The following is a 13,609-nucleotide window of genomic DNA, read 5'->3' on the forward strand; positions in this document are numbered from 1 at the left end:
TGGAGTCAAGCTCAACTCCCAGTCCTACTGCCAGTTTCTGGAAGACACCTTCTTCAAGCAGTGGTACAGGAAGAAGTCTGCATCCTTCAAGAAAAACATGATTTTCATGCAGGACAATGCTCCATCACACGCGTCCAAGTACTCCACAGCGTGGCTGGCAAGAAAGGGTATAAAAGAAGAAAATCTAATGACATGGCCTCCTTGTTCACCTGATCTGAACCCCATTGAGAACCTGTGGTCCATCATCAAATGTGAGATTTACAAGGAGGGAAAACAGTACACCTCTCTGAACAGTGTCTGGGAGGCTGTGGTTGCTGCTGCACGCAATGTTGATGGTGAACAGATCAAAACACTGACAGAATCCATGGATGGCAGGCTTTTGAGTGTCCTTGCAAAGAAAGGTGGCTATATTGGTCACTGATTTGTTTTTGTTTTGTTTTTGAATGTCAGAAATGTATATTTGTGAATGTTGAGATGTTATATTGGTTTCACTGGTAAAAATAAATAATTGAAATGGGTATATATTTGTTTTTTGTTAAGTTGCCTTATAATTATGCACAGTAATAGTCACCTGCACACACAGATATCCCCCTAAAATATCTAAAACTAAAAACAAACTAAAAACTACTTCCAAAAATATTCAGCTTTGATATTAATGAGTTTTTTGGGTTCATTGAGAACATGGTTGTTGTTCAATAATAAAATTAATCCTCAAAAATACAACTTGCCTAATAATTCTGCACTCCCTGTATATATATATATATATATATGTCTATTTATATAGGTAGTGGAGAAAAAGGTTCACTCACCAGGATTTTCAAATCGTTACCTTTATTTCTTGTAACGTTTCGGGGTGTTACCCCCTTCGTCAGACACCAACAAAAATAACAAATGTCTACTTGCCCCCACCATGCCTTACAAACCCTCACAAGTGCTCCAGAATCAAGCCCCAATCAGAGGTGCCACTCCCACCGGCTGACATCATCAGACGGCGACCAGGTAACCCGATTCCCTAGTGTCAATTAAACAACATAACATATGTGAACTAACAAGGTTTTAAAGTAATTTAAGCATCATACAACCAAAACAGGCATGGAACAAACATGAAACAAACTGAGGATAGCCCCATATTGGATTGTTACCGGATCAGGGTGATTGACTCTACCTGCCAAGACAGCATAATATAGCTGACAGTCTGGTTGTTATGGCAACCCTCATATAAACAACCCCCATATAAACAACCCCCATGATCACAGGAACATAAGCACAGGGTAGTGGCTAGAACAGCCAATCACATCCTAATCAGGTCCGGTCCTCAGATGCAAAAAGATCTCCAAGCTAAGGCAAGAAATATAAGCGCATCAAAAACATACAAATATAGTTAAGGAGGAAACAAAACACAACAATACAAATGTAAGAATAAAATAATAAAAATAACAAACAGAATGAGGCTCCAAAATCATAACAGAAGGTCAATGAGTGTACAGAAATATTGTCCTAAGCATAGCAGCACTTAAAAATACAGTCAAAATTCATGCAAAATGACCATAAAAATGCGCACAAAATCCACCGATATCCACAAGTGGGCTATCCTGAAGAATACAGATGCAGACACAGGGACATCATGCCAAACCCTATGCCCATAAACCAACTGACCACTAGCATAAGGTTAAACAAAGAGAGGAAAAAAGGGGGGGGGGAATCAAAAGCAGGAGCAAAAACTAATAATACAAATACCAAAATAAAGAAAAAAGACAAAAAGACAAAAAATCATAAAAATAAATAAATACACACATAAAAATCCCACATGAAACACAACAGCAGGAGGCCCTATATAGTGGAGTATCCACTCACGGGCACAATTCAAAATATGTCCTCACAGGAAGCAATGCCAATCCAGGTGTGAATTCATGCCATTCGGGGCCATAGTTCCCAACCTGTAAGTCGATCTGGCTTTCTTCAGAAGCAGGACCTTACCCCTATCCCCCCTTAATGGTAGGGGTGGGACGGGGTCAAGTAATGTTATACTTAAGGTTAACCATCTTATGTCCTTTCTGGACAAAATGTCAGGCCACCGGTTGGTCTGAGGTCCCTTTCTGTGGTTTTCCCTACGTAGAAGAGGCCACATGCACAATGTAGAAGATAAACCACATGTGTGGTAGTGCAGGTAAGTCTGTACTTTATTATTATTATTATTATTATTATTCTTTATTTATAAAGCGCCAACAGATTCCACAGCACTGCCCATGGGTACAAGGATTAAAAGTTCAACAGAGGGGGGCGGAGCTTGCCGGTATAGAGAGCAGACGTGTCTGTCTAGAGCTCCTCTGCTATGACTGATTAAAAATAAGCAAATGCCCAATTTAATAAGGGACTAAACCTCCAAACTATTCAGGGATTGAAGGTGAATGCATGCATGGGCCCTTTGGAGAGCAACAACCTGACTTATCAACTTTGGAGCTAATACAACAACATTATGACCTGGGGCCTACTGCGTTTAATGAGCAAGTATAGATACGATTTCCCCTAATGTCTTCAAAGTCTTCTCCCTTTGCTATTTCTAAAATGGATATGGAGGCTGCGCTGCACAAATTTGAAGATAATGTGTGTATCATTTTAGAAGATCATTTTTCTGAACTGAGCTTACTATTAGAGCAACTCCTCACACATTTTTGTGCAGCGCACGATAAGCAAGATGGCGTTGATGAACCAGAAACCACCAATGGCAGACCGGGTCTTTCGTCTATGCCTGCAGTTTTCCTCAGTCAAGTCACTAGCACTCATGTAACTGATCTAACGGAGGGGTCGGCATGTCGAGAGTGGTGGAGCCTAACAGTATCGGAAGATAGGGCCCATCTGCAGCCTCTACATATAATAGAAAATTGTGTGCCTATGGTGGCTGCTGATGCTCTGACAGGAGATCGCAAAGATCATTACAGCCCAGGAGGTGGACGACCTTGGAGCAGACTGAGAACACCGGATCTTAGATACACTATACCGGACATAGTGGAAGTTGGAGAGTTGAAGAAAATATGGAAAACTGCAGTATGCCCTGAGGTTGAATATGCGGCCTGCATACTTGAGTCCGGGCTGATTCTGGGGGACGGCGCTCTTGATGTGGCGACCTCACTGCACTTAAGAGTGGGAGCGCATTACATCTCTGCTCGGCTAAAGGCTTTTCTGTACCAAAGTAGCCTCGACAGATGTGGTGTGGGGTAGTAAGAGATTTACGCTTTCTTTTAGCAGGGTTGGCTTCTTGTTTTCTCCTATAAATCGGAAGGAGTTCCTAAGAGCCCAGATACCAGAACGCTGAAAGACTTAAGCCTGTTGATATAGAGAACAATTGTTACAGGGAACCCTGAATGCAGCCCTTATTGAGTATCTGCCTAACTTTCCATTTTACAGGTTGTACACTGAACTTTTGAGCGTCTAATCCTGTTGGGGCTACAGTTGAAACCTTGGGAACATGTGTGTTTGTTTCCAAAGTTATGGTTAATTTTATTCATTTATAGTCTTCTAGATATTCTACTCCTAAACCTACAGTAGATATGTCCCTATATATCCCTTTTCTCTTGTTTTTTTTTTTTTTTTTTTTTTTTTTTTAAGTATTGGCTTGACTCCTCCTCCAGCGGTTTGTACACTGAACTATTTGATCCTGTTTAAAATGTTTCTAAATCTGTTCAATTTTTCTAACAGTTTTTGCTGAGGGTTGTGTTGCATGCTTCTTTACCCCCTTATAGGTCTACAGCTGAAACCACTGGTAAATATGTGTTTACTTATAAGGTTAAGGTTAATCTTATTTATCTATAGACCGCTAGATGTTTACCTAATCATTATATCCTTCCAATGTAGTTCTGATACTCTAGGTATATGTATTTTTCTCACCATCTCATTTAGTGATGTGCGCTAATTTTGACACATGGCAGAATTGTGTATCTCTCGCTGAGCTATGGAATTGTTGGTCAGCTCTGAAATATCTAATGGTTTTACTGTTTTCTTTTAATATGCCTTCTACAGGTTGTTCTGCTTGCACACTGCTCTTTTTTGAGATATAGTTATTCTGTTTAATGCATATTGTCAGTTATTTATAGACGCACTATGTTGCCGTGTGATGAGACATAACTCATATAAGATCATAGTTTAGTTTAAAGATATGTGTGCAGGCTGCTTTAGACCAGGAAGATTTGTTTATCTTGTATATCCTAACATATTTAGAAGATATACACGGCACAACCTTATACTATTCCCGGGACAGGGTTTTGTCTCATGTGACCTCTTCTCAGATTTTCACAAAAGCAGACAGTGGCAAATAATGACATTTGTTATTTTATGATCTTCAACTGTTTATGCCCTATGTCTCACAATACCCTACTAACTATGGATACACTCATAAATCACAAAGATGGTTTTTATTTAGATCTTTGGAGGCTAATCACCTTCTGACTAGTCCTTGGCTGGTATCTCCCTCTACAGCAAATGTTACTAGAGGATCCTACATTAGACATTTTCCTGAGAATGTCTCTATAACCTTACATTATACAGTTCCTTAGGGATCTATGCAGGGGGTTTGGATCAAAGGTGTTATTCTCCATTCTATAGTATCATAACCTATCTTAGTCTAAAGTAAAGGTTTTCCTACTTCTTCACTATTACTACATTGGGATTTTGGGTCCTTTCTTCAAATAAGGAAAATGCTATTATGGCCCTACTATGGATGCTACAGATTAATATGTCCGTTTCACTACTATTGATATATACCATAGATGATACGGGTAAATACATATCTCTTAGCTGACAACTTATAATGAGGTGTTAACCTGAGGTGCACACACTATACAAGATTATAACTCAGTTACGTTATTATTAAGCCGGTCTATAGGCCTTAAACTTAAAGCATTGTTCTAGTGTTTTTGCTCTCAGAAGTGCCACATGTATGTTGCTTGGGTTTTGAAGGTCAGCCCTAACAAAGTTGACACCAATGTAGATATATGCCTTGGACCTCTCCTCATTTCTTAGCACATAAATCCGCCAATAGATTCCACAGCACTGCCCATGGGTACAAGGATTAAAAGTACAACAGAGGGGGGCGGAGCTTGCCGGTATAGAGAGCAGACGTGTCTGTCTAGAGCTCCTGTGCTATGACTGATTAAAAATAAGCAAATGCCCAATTTAATAAGGGACTAAACCTCCAAACTATTCAGGGATTGAAGGTGAATGCATGCATGGGCCCTTTGGAGAGCAACAACCTGACTTATCAACTTTGGAGCTAATACAACAACATTATGACCTGGGGCCTACTGCGTTTAATGAGCAAGTATAGATACGATTTCCCCTAATGTCTTCAAAGTCTTCTCCCTTTGCTATTTCTAAAATGGATATGGAGGCTGCGCTGCACAAATTTGAAGATAATATGTGTATCATTTTAGAAGATCGTTTTTCTGAACTGAGCTTACTATTAGAGCAACTCCTCACACATTTTTGTGCAGCGCACGATAAGCAAGATGGCGTTGATGAACCAGAAACCACCAATGGCAGACCGGGTCTTTCGTCTATGCCTGCAGTTTTCCTCAGTCAAGTCACTAGCACTCATGTAACTGATCTAACGGAGGGGTCAGCATGTCGAGAGTGGTGGAGCCTAACAGTATCGGAAGATAGGGCCCATCTGCAGCCTCTACATATAATAGAAAATTGTGTGCCTATGGTGGCTGCTGATGCTCTGACAGGAGATCGCAAAGATCATTACAGCCCAGGAGGTGGACGACCTTGGAGCAGACTGAGAACACCGGATCTTAGATACACTATACCGGACATAGTGGAAGTTGGAGAGTTGAAGAAAATATGGAAAACTGCAGTATGCCCTGAGGTTGAATATGCGGCCTGCATACTTGAGTCCGGGCTGATTCTGGGGGACGGCGCTCTTGATGTGGCGACCTCACTGCACTTAAGAGTGGGAGCGCATTACATCTCTGCTCGGCTAAAGGCTTTTCTGTACCAAAGTAGCCTCGGCAGATGTGGTGTGGGGTAGTAAGAGATTTACGCTTTCTTTTAGCGGGGTTGGCTTCTTGTTTTCTCCTATAAATCGGAAGGAGTTCCTAAGAGCCCAGATACCAGAACGCTGAAAGACTTAAGCCTGTTGATATAGAGAACAATTGTTACAGGGAACCCTGAATGCAGCCCTTATTGAGTATCTGCCTAACTTTCCATTTACAGGTTGTACACTGAACTTTTGAGCGTCTAATCCTGTTGGGGCTACAGTTGAAACCTTGGGTACATGTGTGTTTGTTTCCAAAGTTATGGTTAATTTTATTCATTTATAGTCTTCTAGATATTCTACTCCTAAACCTACAGTAGATATGTCCCTATATATCCCTTTTCTCTTGTTTTTTTTTTGTTTTTTTTGTTTTTTAAAGTATTGGCTTGACTCCTCCTCCAGCGGTTTGTACACTGAACTATTTGATCCTGTTTAAAATGTTTCTAAATCTGTTCAATTTTTCTAACAGTTTTTGCTGAGGGTTGTGTTGCATGCTTCTTTACCCCCTTATAGGTCTACAGTTGAAACCACTGGTAAATATGTGTTTACTTATAAGGTTAAGGTTAATCTTATTTATCTATAGACCGCTAGATGTTTACCTAATCATTATATCCTTCCAATGTAGTTCTGATACTCTAGGTATATGTATTTTTCTCACCATCTCATTTAGTGATGTGCGCTAATTTTGACACATGGCAGAATTGTGTATCTCTCACTGAGCTATGGAATTGTTGGTCAGCTCTGAAATATCTAATGGTTTTACTGTTTTCTTTTAATCTGCCTTCTACAGGTTGTTCTGCTTGCACACTGCTCTTTTTTGAGATATAGTTATTCTGTTTAATGCATATTGTCAGTTATTTATAGACGCACTATGTTGCCGTGTGATGAGACATAACCTTCTGACTAGTCCTTGGCTGGTATCTCCCTCTACAGCAAATGTTACTAGAGGATCCTACATTAGACATTTTCCTGAGAATGTCTCTATAACCTTACATTATACAGTTCCTTAGGGATCTATGCAGGGGGTTTGGATCAAAGGTGTTATTCTCCATTCTATAGTATCATAAGCTATCTTAGTCTAAAGTAAAGGTTTTCCTACTTCTTCACTATTACTACATTGGGATTTTGGGTCCTTTCTTCAAATAAGGAAAATGCTATTATGGCCCTACTATGGATGCTACAGATTAATATGTCCGTTTCACTGCTATTGATATATACCATAGATGATACGGGTAAATACATATCTCTTAGCTGACAACTTATAATGAGGTGTTAACCTGAGGTGCACACACTGTACAAGATTATAACTCAGTTACGTTATTATTAAGCTGGTCTATAGGCCTTAAACTTAAAGCATTGTTCTAGTGTTTTTGCTCTCAGAAGTGCCACATGTATGTTGCTTGGGTTTTGAAGGTCAGCCCTAACAAAGTTGACACCAATGTAGATATATGCCTTGGACCTCTCCTCATTTCTTAGCACATAAATCCTTCTACGAAGCATTAACTTGTATATATATTCTAAATTCCCCTTTGGAATTTTATCACATAAGTGCCTATAAATCTTAAGCATTCCAGTGCCATATGGCTCTTACCGATATTTCTTCCTGTAACTGCCCCTCCGATAATAAGATTAAGTGTTTAACCATTTTTCACAAGAAGCTCTTCTATATGGCTCCGCCCCTCCACCTTTCCCCCATTTGAATAAGCGGCGCTTGCCCGCTGAAATTCCCCTCCCCCCCACATAATATTTTCATTCTATGCTTTCCTTAGGCCCAACAGAGGCCGCAGATCTGACTACCATATGTTATCTTATTCCCACGTAGCTAAAGGGCCCATGAGAGGCCGTCTCACTAGTCAGCCAGTTTCGCTATTATATCTACAAAACTAGAGGTTTGAGATGCTTATTTGCTGTCAGGCATTGTTGTAATTTTTGTTGTTTCTGATTTCTATTGCCTTCTTATGATCGACAATGTTAATTGACAAATGATTTATGTGTATGTATTGTTGCAAACTTATCATTGTATGTTGCTTTTCCTAATGCATAACCTCAATAAAAAAAGTATTTAACAAAAAAAAAAAAAGTACAACAGAGAAACAGTACAATAAGAGACAACATTTTACAGACAAATAGAGGGGAAATTGAGGGCCCTATTCCCGTAGGAACTTAAAATCTAGATGGGTGGGAGGATGGGAAACAGGAGGTGGGGACTGCAAAGGTGAGAATGATATTAGTGAGGAGATAGTGTCACGGTTCCCACCGTCCCATGCAGACAGCCAGGCATGGTCGCCTCTTTGGGGGCAAGCGAGGGACTTGAACCTGGGTCCTCTCTTATCCTAGGCTTGTTCTCTTGCCTCTAAGCCACGGCTGCTTCTCTCTATTTGTGTGTGTATGTAAGCCTTTCATTACCTTTCCTTATCCTGCCTGCAGCACTGGGGCTGGACTCTGGATATTGCTTTGGATGGATCACCTGTGCTCAGTTACAACCTGTCAGTCAGGCTTATCTGGGACATTCTACCAATTAGCAGCTCATTATCTGGCTATATAACCCTGCCTTTTCCTGTGCTGTGTCAGTTCTTTGTTTCATGTTTCCTGTTTCTAGTTTAGGTGTCTTTGTTCCTGAATCCTCAAGACTGACCCTGGCTTGTGACCCCGGCTCTGTTCATTGTTTACCTGCACCTCTGACTTCCTTTGATCTCTGCAATACCTTGACTACTCTCCTGGATTTACCCTTGTTTGTACAGTATACTCAGATCCTTGGTTTTTGCACACAACCCCTGTGCATTTATTCACAGCCCAGGTGGTTTTCTTACCTGATCACTTTGGGCTGTGATACCTGTAAGGGTGAGCACATATCTCTGCTACAGACTCCAATCCAGGTAAGACCTTTACAGATAGATAAGGGCAACTGTTGGGTAAGTGAATTTAATTTGTTAATGAGTTGAGTGATAAGCTTTCCTGAACAAAAAGGTCTATAGGGAATGTTTAAAGGAGGAGAGGTTAGGGGAAAGTCTGACAGCTTGAGGAAGTGCATTCTAGAGGGTTGGTGCCGCATGAGAGAAGTCCTGTAGTCTAGCATGAGAGGAGGTGATGGTAGAGGACGCAAGAAGCAGTTCATTGTTGGATCTTAGGGGGTGGGCTGGAGTATATTTGTTGATGAGTGAGGACAGGTAGGGTGGGTCTTTGTAGGTCAGGGTGAGAATTTTGAATTTAATTCTGCTGTGAATGGGGAGCCAGTGAACTGACTCATAGAGAGGTGCAGCAGAAACAGAGCGTCCAGAGAAGTGGATTAGCCTTGCAGATGCATTTAGGATGGATTGGGAAGTTATTACAGTAAGTTATTACAGTAGTCAAGTCGGGAAATTACCAAGGAGTGGATTAGCTGTTCAGTAGTTTCAGCACTCAGAAATGGACAAATTTTGGAGATATTGTGTAGGTGGTTGCGGCAGGATGAAGAGAGGAGTTGGATGTGGGGAATGAAGGACAGATTTGAGTCAAGTGTGATTCTGAGGCAGCAGACTAGGGGTGATGGGGAGATAGTGGTGCCGCCAACAGTGATGGAAAAATTAGAAACTGGAGTAGAGTAAGAGTAGAGGACCCACAACAGAGCCTTGAGGTACTCCAACAGACAGAGGCAATGGAGAGGAGGAGTCACCAGCAAAAGAGACGGAGAAGGATCTGTTAGAGAGATAAGAGTGAATCCAGGAGAGGGCAGTGTCACAGAGCCCAAGAGAGCTGAGAGTCCATAGGAGAAGGGGATGGTCAACAGTGTCAAAGGCAGCAGAGAAGTCAAGTAAGATGAGTATAGAGTAGTAGCCTTTGTTTTCAGCAGAAAGGAGATCATTAGTAACCATGGTGAGGGCATTCTCAGTTGAGTGTTGGGGACAGAAGCCAGATTGCAGGGGGTTGAGCAATAAGTTGGAGGACAGGAAGTGGGTTAGGCGATCAAAAGCTCATTTTTCTATGATTTTTGAAGCTAGCGGGAGCAATGATATGGGGCGGTAGTTTGCAGGAGAGTTAGGGTCAAGGGAGGGTTTTTTGAGGATGGGGGTTACCTTTGCATTTTTTAAGGAGGCAGGGAATGAGCAGATAGAAAGGGATAGGTTGAATATTTATTTATTTATAAAATATTTTACCAGGAAGTATACATTGAGATTTCTCTCGTTTTCAAGTATGTCCTGGGACTGAGTAAGAGCTGGAGTGAGGGTGGGAGACAGAGAAGGTATTAGATGTAAAGGAATAGGGTCAAGTGGGCAGGTAGTCAGGTGTGAGGAAGACAATAGGGAAGCCATTTCACTCTCAGTGGTTGGGAGAAGGGTGCAGACAGATGGCAGAGGGGGTGACTGGGAGCAAAGTTGGGAGATTGCAGGCTTGTTTTGGGATGTGTTGTACCACACTTTCTTGTTTGGATGTGTGAAATATTGTCCCGTCTGCAGAGCACTGCAGGTGGTGCATCAAAGGCACCTAAAGCAGCCAGCTTTCGTAGTGTCCAGCCAGGTTTTCTTCTGGTATGGACCTAGGATCTGTTTTCACTAACATATCACACAGTGATCTTACTCTTCTATATCCTATTCACGGTGCTTTCATCTGTCCAAATGGAAGGGTAGGATCACTTTTCACTATGTCCCAATGCTTGTCCAAGGTAGTTCTTATGTCTTTCTTGTCACTCGTAAATGTGGTGACAAAAGTAAGTTGCTTCTGTTGTGTTTTGGTTTAAACCATGGTCAGTTATTTAACTTGTTGATCTAAAACCTTCGATGGATACCCTCTTTGCCGGAACCTCATATACATCTCATCCATTTGGTCTGCAGCCTTGTCCTCATTAGAGTTGTTGCGATACACCCTCTTGAATTGAGACTTGGGTAATGACCTTTTGAGTGATAGCAGGTGCCCACTGGTGTACGTAAGTTTCGCGCTGCACCACTCTAACTGTTGAAGAGAGCAATTGGATGTGGGGAATGAAGGACAGATTTTAGTCAAGTGTGATTCTGAGGCAGCAAACTAGGGGTGATGGGGAGATAGTGGTGCCGCCAACAGTGATGGAAAAATTAGAAACTGGAGTAGAGTTAGAGTAGAGGACCCACAACAGAGCCTTGAGGTACTCCAACAGACAGAGGCAATGGAGAGGAGGAGTCACCAGCAAAAGAGACGGAGAAGGATCTGTTAGAGAGATAAGAGTGAATCCAGGAGAGGGCAGTGTCACAGAGCCCAAGAGAGCTGAGAGTCCGTAAAAGAAGGGGGTGGTCAACAGTGTCAAAGGCAGCAGAGAGGTCAAGTAAGATGAGCATAAAGTAGTAGCCTTTGTTTTTAGCAGAAAGGAGATCGTTAGTAACCATGGTGAGGGCAGTCTTAGTTGAGTGTTGGGGACGGAAGCCAAATTGCAGGGGGTCGAGCAATGAGTTGGAGGACAGGAAGTGGGTTAGGCAATCAAAAGCTAGTTTTTCTAGGATTTTTGAAGCTAGCGGGAGCAATGTTATGGGGCGGTAGTTTGCAGGAGAGTTAGTGTTAAGGGAGGTTTTTTTGAGGATGGGTGTGACCTTTGCATGTTTGAAGGAGGCAGGGAATGAGCAGGTAGAAAGGGATAGGTTGAATATTTATTTATTTATAAAATATTTTACCAGGAAGGATACATTGAGATTTCTCTCATTTTCAAGTATGTCCTGGGACTGAGTAAGAGCTGGAGTGAGGGTGGGAGACAGAGAAGGTATTAGATGTAAAGGAATAGTGTCAAGTGGGCAAGTTGTCAGGTGTGAGGAAGACAATAGGGAAGCCACTTCACTCTCAGTGGTTGGAAGGAGGGTGCAGAGAGTGGCAGAGGGGGTGACTGGGAGCAAAGTTTGGAGATTGCAGGCTTGTGTTGGGATGTGTTTGTACCACATTTTCTTGGTTGGATGTGTGAAATATTGTCCCGTCTGCAGAGCACTGCAGGTGGTACATCAAAGGCACCTAAAGCAGCCAGGTTTCGTAGTGTCTAGCCAGGTCTTCTTCTGGTATGGACTATTCGTGGTGCTTTCATCTGTCCAAACGGAAGGGTAGGATCACTTTTCACTATGTCCCAATGCTTGTCCAAGGTCGCTCTTATGTCTTTCTTGTCACTCATAAATGTGGTGACAAAAGTAAGTTGTTCCTGTTGTGTTTTGGTTTTAACCATGGTCAGTTATTGAACTTGTTGATCCAAAACCGTCGATGGATACCCTCTTTGCCGGAACCTCATATACATCTCATCCATTTGGGCTGCAGACTTGTCCTCATCAGATTTGTTGCGATACACCCTCTTGAATTGAGACTTGGATAATGACCTTTTGAGTGATGGCGGGTGCCCACTGGTGTATGTAAGTGTCGCGCTGCACCGCTCTAGCTGTTGCTAGGGACGCAGCGCCTGTTGTCTGCTCGTTGCCTAGGGGGGAGTCAGCTCCTCTCTGCGTTCGGCGGTGACGTCATCGCTGCATGCTTCTTCCTGCAGAAGCCGGTCTGGATCTCCTGTGGCGCAAATTCTGCGCCTATGTAAGTAACTTCAGTCCTACCTATCACTGCCCAAGTATAGGTGTTACTTACTGTTCTCCTGGGTGTTACTGATTCGTATGCTGATTGTTATTTTGTTGCTGACCCCTGCTTGTCTGACCACTCTGCCTCTTTAACCCTTAACTGCTTGATTGATACTGCTGCTGAACTTTGCTTGTCTGACCATTCAGCCTCTTTAACCCTTAACTGCTGGATTGCCTCACTGTTGCCAAACCTTGTCTGCCTGACCATCCTAGTGGTTTACCCCAGGACTGCCTTACTGTTGCTGAACCATGCCTGCCTGACCATCCTAGTGGTTTACCCCTGGACTGCCTTACTGTTGCCGAACCCTGCCTGCCTGACCATCCTAGTGGTTTACCCCTGGACTGCCTTACTGTTGCCAAACCTTGCCTGTCTGACCACGCTAGTGGTTTGTCTTTGATTTCCTGCCTGATGCCGCCAAGGACTGTCCTGCCTGTGGTGAGTGCCATTTATCTAATCTTGCAACCCTACACTGCTCTGGGATATTCCCTATCATTCCGGCTCGACGCCGGGATAACAAGACTACTGGCCGAGTTTGGTCCGCAATGATCCTCACACCTTTTAGTCTCACCAGTCAAGGGTTACCTTTATCATTTCCTTACTGAATGACAAGGCCCTAGCCTGGGTCTCTCCCTTTTTGGAACAGAACGCTCCACTCCTGCATGATGCTGATGCTTTTGTTTCTGCATTATCTTCTGTCTTTGGGACTTCTGGCTGTACCTCTGCTGCAGAATTTTCTCTCCTGGACCTCCGCCAGGGCAATAGAACTGTGGCACAATTCGCCATCAAGTTTCGCACCTTGGCACTTGAAACCACTTGGGATGGCAGTGTTCTCAAGGCAGCCTTTAGGAGGGGTCTGCATGAACGCATCAAAGATGAACTCACTTATCGTGATGTTCCTTCTTCTTTGGATGACTTTATAACGCTTTGTATCAGTCTGGACTCTCGCTTCCAGGAGAGACAAGCCGAAAGAGACAGAACTAGGAGGGTGCTTCCCTCCCGTCCTCCTAATCGTCCGAGTTCGGAAGTATCCTCTAC

This window comes from Bombina bombina, chromosome 5 (genome assembly GCF_027579735.1).
Source record: "Bombina bombina isolate aBomBom1 chromosome 5, aBomBom1.pri, whole genome shotgun sequence".
Lineage (NCBI taxonomy): Eukaryota > Metazoa > Chordata > Amphibia > Anura > Bombinatoridae > Bombina > Bombina bombina.